Raw genomic sequence first — 8,611 nt, 5'->3', positions numbered from 1 at the left:
ACAGGCCTCTTAGTGGAGACCTACACAGGCCCAGCAGCTACAGTTGGCTACAGGAAAGGAGAAGAGGGAGGTGGAAGGAACTGGAAAGGGAAGCTACTGAAACCTTCTCCAAATATGTAGTGAAATGATGAAGGAGAAAACAGAAATTGTGGCTGGGCTTGTACTGGGCATTCATGAAAAAAGAACAACAAATACACACATACACACAAATAAAATGCTTTGGCTCTTTTTAGAGATGGTGAGTTAAATATATTTTCATTGTTCTCATCTCCCTACTCTCCCAACACACAAACACACACACACACACACACACACACACACACACACACACACACACACACAAATCCAAACCGGTGACAGAAGACTCATCCATGAAGCACTTGCAATGTACCACCTGATCATTCTCCTTCTGAGCACAGTAAGGCTGTACAAGGAGAAATATGATTCTCTCTCTCTCTCTCTCTCTCTCTCTCTCTCTCTCTCTCTCTCTCTCTCTCTCTCTCTCTCTCTCTCTCTCTCTCTCTCTCTCTCTCTCTCTCTCTCTCTCTCTCTCTCTCTCTCTCTCTCTCTCTCTCTCTCTCTCTCTCTCTTTCTCGCACACACAGACTCAGAGCATTGTCTCTCCCGAGTTAGTTGGTTCCTCATCAGGGAAATGTACAAGCTTGAGCATGGGGGTTCCCTGGTTAGAACCAGGGGATCCTACCAAGGGGAACATTTCTCTAATAACACAGAACCACCCTGCCTCTCCCTTTCTCCAGGGACAGACCCTTCCCATTGAGAACAACCAGCCTTGAGTCCCCATTCACTAAAACCCTATGCTAGGACTCTGGGTGAAGGAGTCCTGAGACAGGTGGCTCCTCAGATCCAGGAGAGAAAACAAAGAAGGGGGTCCCCTGATACCTCTAGAGGGGTGTCTGACCTGGGGTGGGGGCATGGTTGGGGAATTTGATGGGTTCCTAAAGGCTATATACATGAATGGACTCCCTACTTCCAGCCTAGATGCTTCTGGGTGACTTGGTGGATTCTTGAGGAGGACGAGGAGACCAGATGGACCAGGAGCACTAGCAGAGCTGGCAGAGCTGGAAAATGTAATTACCCTGGGAAAACTGTTAACAGCTGGGGTGGGGGGGACAGGACAGGTGTATGTTTGTCGGAGGAACACACTTCCCAAATATTCATCTCCTATCTGACCCCCAGTGCCCTCAACTCCCTACTTGGCTCTTCTGGGACCTCCTCAGGTGAAAGTGTGACTGAGAACAGAGGTCAGACAAGGGCTCCCACAGCAATAAGGGGGCCTATCTTCTGCATCCAACACCCTCCACCCCCAGAAAAAAAGGAAAAGACCTGAGAGGTGCTGCTACCCACCTCTGACTAAAGCCATCAGGTTCCCACCAGGGAGAGGAAGGGTGCAGATATGCAGCTGTGTGGCTCCCATTGCTCTAGGCCAGGGGCTCTGTGGTGTCCCCTCCTCACCCATTTCTTCATCTCCCCTTGTCCTGGGGACACTGGCCACTAGGGATGGGGGTGGGATCCTAGTGTCGACACCCCCACCCCAGCAACTCGGTCTCATATGACAGAGCCAGGGAAGACTGTGGGGCACGAGGGAGGTGCGGGTGGGACAGGAGAGGGGAGGTGGGAGGCACAGGTCTGGGTCCACTGGGGGGGGTGACAGGGAGTCACGAGGTACAAGTGTCACGGGGTGTGGGGCCCAAGTGGCAGCCACTTATGTGTGCTGCTGGAGAGAAGCTGTAGGCAGTGGCTCCTGGTGCTTGCAGGCCCTGGAGTCTGAGGACTTGGGGCCGGGATCAAGTCAGGGCCGCAAGCAGGTTAGGGCTGCACCATTTCTGCCAGGCAACTGAGGGAGGCACCAAGGATCCGAGCTGGCAGCACCATGTGTGAAATGTGCCCCTGCTGGGAGAGGGTGGGGCCTCTGAGGGTGCCTGGCAAGGCTGTGAGCTTCTTCTGCTCCTCCTCCTCAGCTGCTGCTGCTGCCTGTTCCTCAGCAGCCTCTGCCACCACCTCAGCGGCCTCCTCCCCAGGAGCCACTGCTTCCACCACCACCCCCGCCTCAGCAGCTGCTGTCTCCATTGCTGCACCTCAGCCACCACTGCCTTGCTCCCTCCGCTTTTTCCCTTTGAAAACAAATTATTCTTTGTGATAAGCATAATATGAGCCTCTTCCCTGGCCACCAATGGGACATTAGATGTCCCTTGAATTTAGGCCGCCTCCTGGCAGCCTCTGCCCTACCCTGACTGCAATCGCAGCACTGACTGGGCCCTGAACCTTTCAGGCCATGGAATCTTCCAGGCCATGGCAATTGCAGCCTCTCCTCAGCATAGCATTCCCCACCAACTCCAGTTCCTTCCCCAGGGGAAACTAATCTCCCCTCAGCCCAACCGCTGGAGGACACTCTCCTCCATCCCCCTCCACTCCACAAACTAAGCTGGTGCATGGTGACCCTCGTGTGTGTGTGTGTGTGTGTGTGTGTGTGTGTGTGTGTGTGTGTATGTGTGTGTGTGTTTGTGATTGTGTTTGTGTGTGTGTGATTGTTGGGTATAACTACCACTCAAGGACTCAGAAGATAGCACCCTTTGAAATGACTCAGTACACATCACACTTCGAAAAACATCACAAAGCACCCTGTGTAAAGGACTCAGCACAGAGTTAACTTTGAAGGATTCAGCAGATAGTACCCTGTGTAGAGTACTCAGCACACAGCACTTTTTGAAGTAGGGAGACCATAGCACTTACTGTAAAGGACTCAGTGCATGACATGTTTTGAAAAACTCAGCATGTAGCACTCTTTCCCAGGTACTCATTACATAACACCCTGGTTTAGGACTCCACACAGAGCACCCATTGGAGGGCTGAGTACGTAGCACACTGTGTAAAACACTCAGTGCACAGCACGCTTTGAAAAACTCAGCATAAAGCACAATTTTGAAGGACTCAGCACAATCACATTGTGGAAGGTCTCAGCACACAGCACCATTTGAAGGACAGTAAAGAGCACCGTGTGTAAAGGACTCGGCACACAGCACTCGAAAAACTCATCTCATCCCTCTCTTCCCAAGAGTACAGCACATAGCAGCACCCTTCGGGATGAATTAGCACACCACACTTTTTGAAGGACTCAGCATACAGTACATTGTGTAATGAACTCTTCACACAGTACCCTTTGGAAAACCCAGAATAGCCCAACCTTCTTAGGGACTCAGCACATAGCACCCTTTGTGATGACTCAGCAAAGAGCACCTTTTTGAGGACTCAACACAAAACCCCCATGTGGGAAGGACCCAGAAAACAGCACCCCGTGAAGGAATCAGCACATAGCTGTATGTCACAAGTTCAGCTGTCATTAGAATTACAGTGCTTTCTTCAGTATCATAATTCTTCAGAAACACTTCACAAATCCTACTAGTTCACATTTAGCTAACCTGTCTTTTATGGAGGAGGGTCAGCTGGGGGTCTTGAACTCAAAGCTTGGGGGCCCTGACTCTGAGCTCTTTGTTCAATGCTAAAGCTCTACCATTTTGAGACACAGCTCCAATTTTGTTTTGTTGGGGTTGTTTTTGACAGACCTTACAGTAATCAGAAAAGCCAAGTAGGGGTGTCCGTGGGCAAAGGCTCAGCTTGGCCTGGAGCTGACCTCTCCCTTCCTTGTGCCCCTCAGAGCCGGGCGTCTTGGAGCTCTCTTGGCCTAGGGTGGAAGAGACCTGCTCTGGCATCAGCACTCAAGGTGAGAAAAAATCAGCTTTGCCCTTGTCACTTTCCCAAATTGAACTGTAGAGGACGATGGCAGGGGGTTGGGGGGGGGGTAAGGGGGACGATGTCCCATGTCTGGCCACCAGGGGGCAGGAGTTTCCCACCATAGGGATTGTACTTGTGAGTTGTGTTGACTCTTGCTTCCCTGGGGCCCCCATCATGCTTCAAAGCCACCCTGGACAGGAAAGTCCTTGAGAGTCTTACCTACATTTAACCATAGAAAAGCGAGTGGGGCTGTGGCTTAAGTGGCAGAGCGCTAGGCTTGAGCAAGAAAACTCAGGGATATAGTGTAGGCCCTGAGTTCCCTCTCTCTGTCCCTCTCTGTCTCTCTCTGTCTCTCTCTGTCTCTGTCTCTCTCTCTGTCTCTCTGTCTCTCTGTCTCTCTGTCTCTCTGTCTCTCTCTGTCTCTCTCTCTCCTCTCTCTCTCTCTCTCTCTCTCTCTCTCTCTCTCTCTCACACACACACACACACACACACACACACACACAACACGTGCATGCAAAATCAAAGATTTCTACACAGCAATCTTTAGGTATTCTCTACCTTTTCCTCACTAAGCCTGGTGCTTGTTGGCCTAAGAGTTTGATGCATACACCACCACCTGGCATCTTTGATTTTAGGGAACAGAATGGATGAATGAATAGAAGGTCAGCCTTCCCCCATCCCAGCTCCTTGGTTGGGTCAAGGTCTATCCAGGCCCTTTGGGGCTCCTTTTACAGACTGGCCAAGAAGCCTTCAAATGGTATCACATGCTGGGCACTTGTAGCTCATTCCTGTCATCCAAGCTACTCAGGAAGCTGAGATCTGGAGCATTATGGTTCCAAGCCAGCATGGGAAGGAAAGTGTGTGAAACTCTTATCCTCGATAAACCATCAGAAACAACAAGTAGCCCTGTGGCTCAAGTGATGAGTGCCAGCCTCAAGAAAAAGAGCTCAGGGACAATGCTCACAGCCAACAATAAGGAGAGGTATTGCATGTTGGCTTTGGGATTAGCATGGGCCAAATGTAATTGGAATTTTCAAGTGCTCCAAGACACAGCAGTACCTCCTTTAGTCCCATGCTCCTCCATCTAGTCTCACCCCCTGGCTTTGGCTGGACGGGAGGGCTTCAAGGAGGATGATCCCAGAGCAATCACCCCGCTTCCTTCTGCCCTGCTCACCCTGCTGTTTCTGCTCTTTGTCATAGACCTCCTTCCTGGAATCCATCTCTGAGGTCATCACCGCCAACATAGTGGTGATTGGTGGTGGTCCAGGCTAACAAGCGCAGAGGTGGAAGTGGGTCTGGGACTAAGACCTTCCACCCTAAGTGTGGGCTGAGGCCAGGACTGACCTTTATTTCACCCTGAGCCTTGCAGGGATGGGGAGTCAGTGTAGACTCAACATTGAGTCAGGTAATATTGGAATCTGGAGAACCACTTGTGTGGGGAAGGATGTGGGGCTCAGGAGGGCACTGTTGTTTGTACTCCTCTCTTAGGACTCCCCTCTCCCTCTCTCATCCCTCAATGGTAGAAGAGAAATTTCAACTAAGGGTGTAGGAAGAGGGGGCAGAGGAATATTTCTGTGTGAACCAGACTTGGGCTTCATAGTCATCCTAGCCCCTACTTCTTATTTATCAGTGGAATGGCCATATGGGTTTGGGAGGACAGGGGATCATCCTAGCTCAGAATGTGTCTTAGTTGTAGAGTGATTGCCTAGCATGCCTGAAGCCCTGGGTTTGATTCCACACAGAAAAAGCTGGAAGGAGAAGTGGCGCTCAACTGGTAGAGCAACAGCCTTGATCAAAAAGAGCTCAGGGACAGTGGCCAGCCACTGAGTTCAAGCCCCAGGACTGGAAGAACAAATCTTTGTTGGAGGATTTTTTCCCTTTGAAAACAAATTATTCTTTGTGATAAGCATAATATGGACCTCTTCCCTGGCCATCAATGGGACATTAGCTGTCCCTTGAATTTGGGCCACCTCCTGGCAGCCTCTGCCCTACCCCACCCGCAGTTTACCCTTCCCATCACCTGGCAGATGGAGGCCTGAGAGAAGGCCAACTGGCAACCTACTTCAGTGGCTGCTGAGGCTTTTGAGAGCCATTATGTCACATGAGTCTACAGAAGAAAGGGAGGGAGGACTCCTTGCCCAAGCCCTCGAGTTGGAGGCTGCTCTGGGTGTGGGGCATTTGCCACAGATAGTGCTCCGTGGGGGAATCCTCTATGTGGTCAGGAACCTCGACATCTCCTTTGGCAGTTTCCAAGCTGTCTTGAAGTTGCAATTCTTCAAAACCTTTCTGCTCCATCTTCATTTTGCCCACTCCAAAGCCTGAAGTGTCTGAAGGGGTGGTGGTGGCAGGGGGCTCAGGCTGTGAAGGCATCTGGAGCATTCTGTCAGCACCTTCCCCTGCGAGGAGCAACAGCAGCTCTCACAGCTCTCTCTTCTCCTCCATCTTCTGGGAGAGCCGGCACATATGCTTGGCTTTCTCCAAACACAGCTCATCCAGGACTAACATGTGCTCTTTACACACCATGAAGGACTCCTCTATGGTGCAAATGTGTGCTAACAGCTGGCTGCACCAATGGTGGAGTTAATCTGCTGGACTATGGAAATCCACCTCATCATGCAGGTCATGGACTCAACAGGTTTTCCTCTCGGATGCCCACGTGTCCCACTTCCAATCCTCATGCCTGCTGTGGAAACAGCTCATGGGGCGGGAGGCTTGTGGCTCCACCTCTATCTTGCACTGAGTTGCTGTGTTGGCAGGGCGCCTGCAGTGGGGCTGCCGCTCCTGCAGCAAGAGTTTCCCCCTGTGGATCTCAGCCTCTGAGAGTGCTCGCAGAGCCATGTCACTCTAGGTTTGGAGCATGTCTCCATCTTCTGTGATGGTCATGTTGGGAGAAGTCACCTCCTTAACTTTTGCTTCTCCAGGGCTCACAGCTTCCCCTCCCCAGGGAAAGCCAGGAAGCTCAGCTGGGCCTGCAGGCTCTCCTCCTGTGGTCTGGTCACTTCCAGGCACTTAAAAGTGTCCTGCCACTTTGGGGGCACCACCTGGTCCCCCAGTTGGTTGGGTCCTGCACTTGCTTCAGTTGCTCCAGCAGCTGGATCTGCCTCTGCAGGGTCTATTGCAGGGACTCCTCAGAGTTCAGCCACTCATTGGAGGCAATGTGCTTCTCACAGTTGGCTCTGAGCTCCTGCAGCTGGGCCAGGGACTGCTCCTGCCACTCCTGCAACTCCCAAGCTGCTTGGCTTTCTCTCTCTCTCTCAGCCACCTCTTTACATTCGTCTATCTTCTCCTCTGAGTGGACTAGCTATTTCCACAGATGTTTCTTCACCTGCTGCTCTGAGTCCAGGATGCTGGTGAGCTCCTCCTTCTCACCGCTTACCCTGTGGAGAGCATCCCACAGCAGAGCCAGCTGTTCCTCTTGCTATGGGTTGCACACACATGTGCATCGTGTGGTCTCGAGGATCTCCTGACAATCCTTGCCCTTTCCCTCCAGTCTCTGTAGTTGCTCCTGCTGCTCCGCATTCTGGAGACAGAGCCTCTGGTTTTCCTTGACCTGGATGTAAAGTTGTTTCTCCAGGTTTTTCAACTCAATTTGCTTGTGGTAGGCCTGGGCCTGCAACTGCTGCTCAGCCTGAGATGGCTCTGCCAGCTTCATCCTCAGTTCCCCCAGTTCATTCTCTAGGTCCAGCACCTGCCTCATCCTTCACTCCTTCTCCTTTGTCAGTTGGTTCACCTGGTCGGTGAGCCAAGGAAGCTCCGCCTTCCATGCAGAACTGTCAATGCTCAGGTCCTCCGTGAAGGTGTCTCTCTCCAGATTTGCTTAGTTCACCATCCAGCTCAGGTAGCCCAATAATCTCGTCAGTACACACACCCCACCAGCACTTGTTGGAACTTGCAGATTCTGTATTTCCTGTTACTCTTCTGTGTCCAGAGCACTTCCAGCTTCTCGTGAAATTCTGTGTTCACTTGCTCCAGGTCATCGAAACTTCTGGTCTTTTCCTCAAGCTGAAGTGTCACATCTTTCAGCTGTTTGAAGAACATTTCTATCAACTTGGCAAAAACTCAACAGAGAAATCGCAGATCTAAACACCTGCATAGATGAAATAGATTTAATAGACATCTATCAAATATTTCACCCAGAAACATCAGAATACACGGTTTTCTCAGCAACACATGGAACATTTTCCAAAATAGATCACATTTTAGGCCACAAAGCAAACTTGTCCAAATTCAGAAAGATTGAAGTCATTCCTTGCATTCTTTCAGACCACAATGGAATAAAATTAGAGCTCAACACCAAAAGCCATCAAAGAATGTCCTGTAACACATGGAGGTTGAACAACACACTGCTGAATCACGAGTGGGTCATGGAAGAGATTAGAAAGAAAATGCAAAAGTTCATGATATTCAACAAAAATGATCACACAAATTATCACCTCATCTGGGACACATCAAAGGCAGTACTCAGAGTCAAGTTTAGAGCTCTGCGTTCCTATATCAACAAATTGGAGAGATCTGAAATCAACAATTTAATGAGATATGTGAGCCTCATTGAAAAAGAGCAGCAAGAAAAACCGCAATCCAGTTGATGGAAAGAAATAACTAAAATTAAATCAGAATTAAATGAATTAGTATCCAAATAAACCATAGAAAGAATCAACAAAACCGAGTTGGTTCTTAGAAAAAATTAACAAAATTAACAGACCCTTAGCAAATCTTATCAGTAAAAGAAGAGAACACACACAAATGAATAAACTCAGAGATGAGAATGGGTACATCAGCACAGAAACAACCAAGATTCAAAACATTATAAGGGAATACTTCTCAAAACTTTATGCTAATAAGTTTGAGAACTTAGCAGAAA

Source organism: Dipodomys merriami, unplaced genomic scaffold (genome assembly GCF_024711535.1).
Source record: "Dipodomys merriami isolate MVZ:Mamm:240054 unplaced genomic scaffold, mDipMer1.0.p SCAF_746, whole genome shotgun sequence".
In the NCBI taxonomy this organism is placed as follows: Eukaryota; Metazoa; Chordata; class Mammalia; order Rodentia; family Heteromyidae; genus Dipodomys; species Dipodomys merriami.
Note: the sequence above shows the minus strand (reverse complement) of the source record.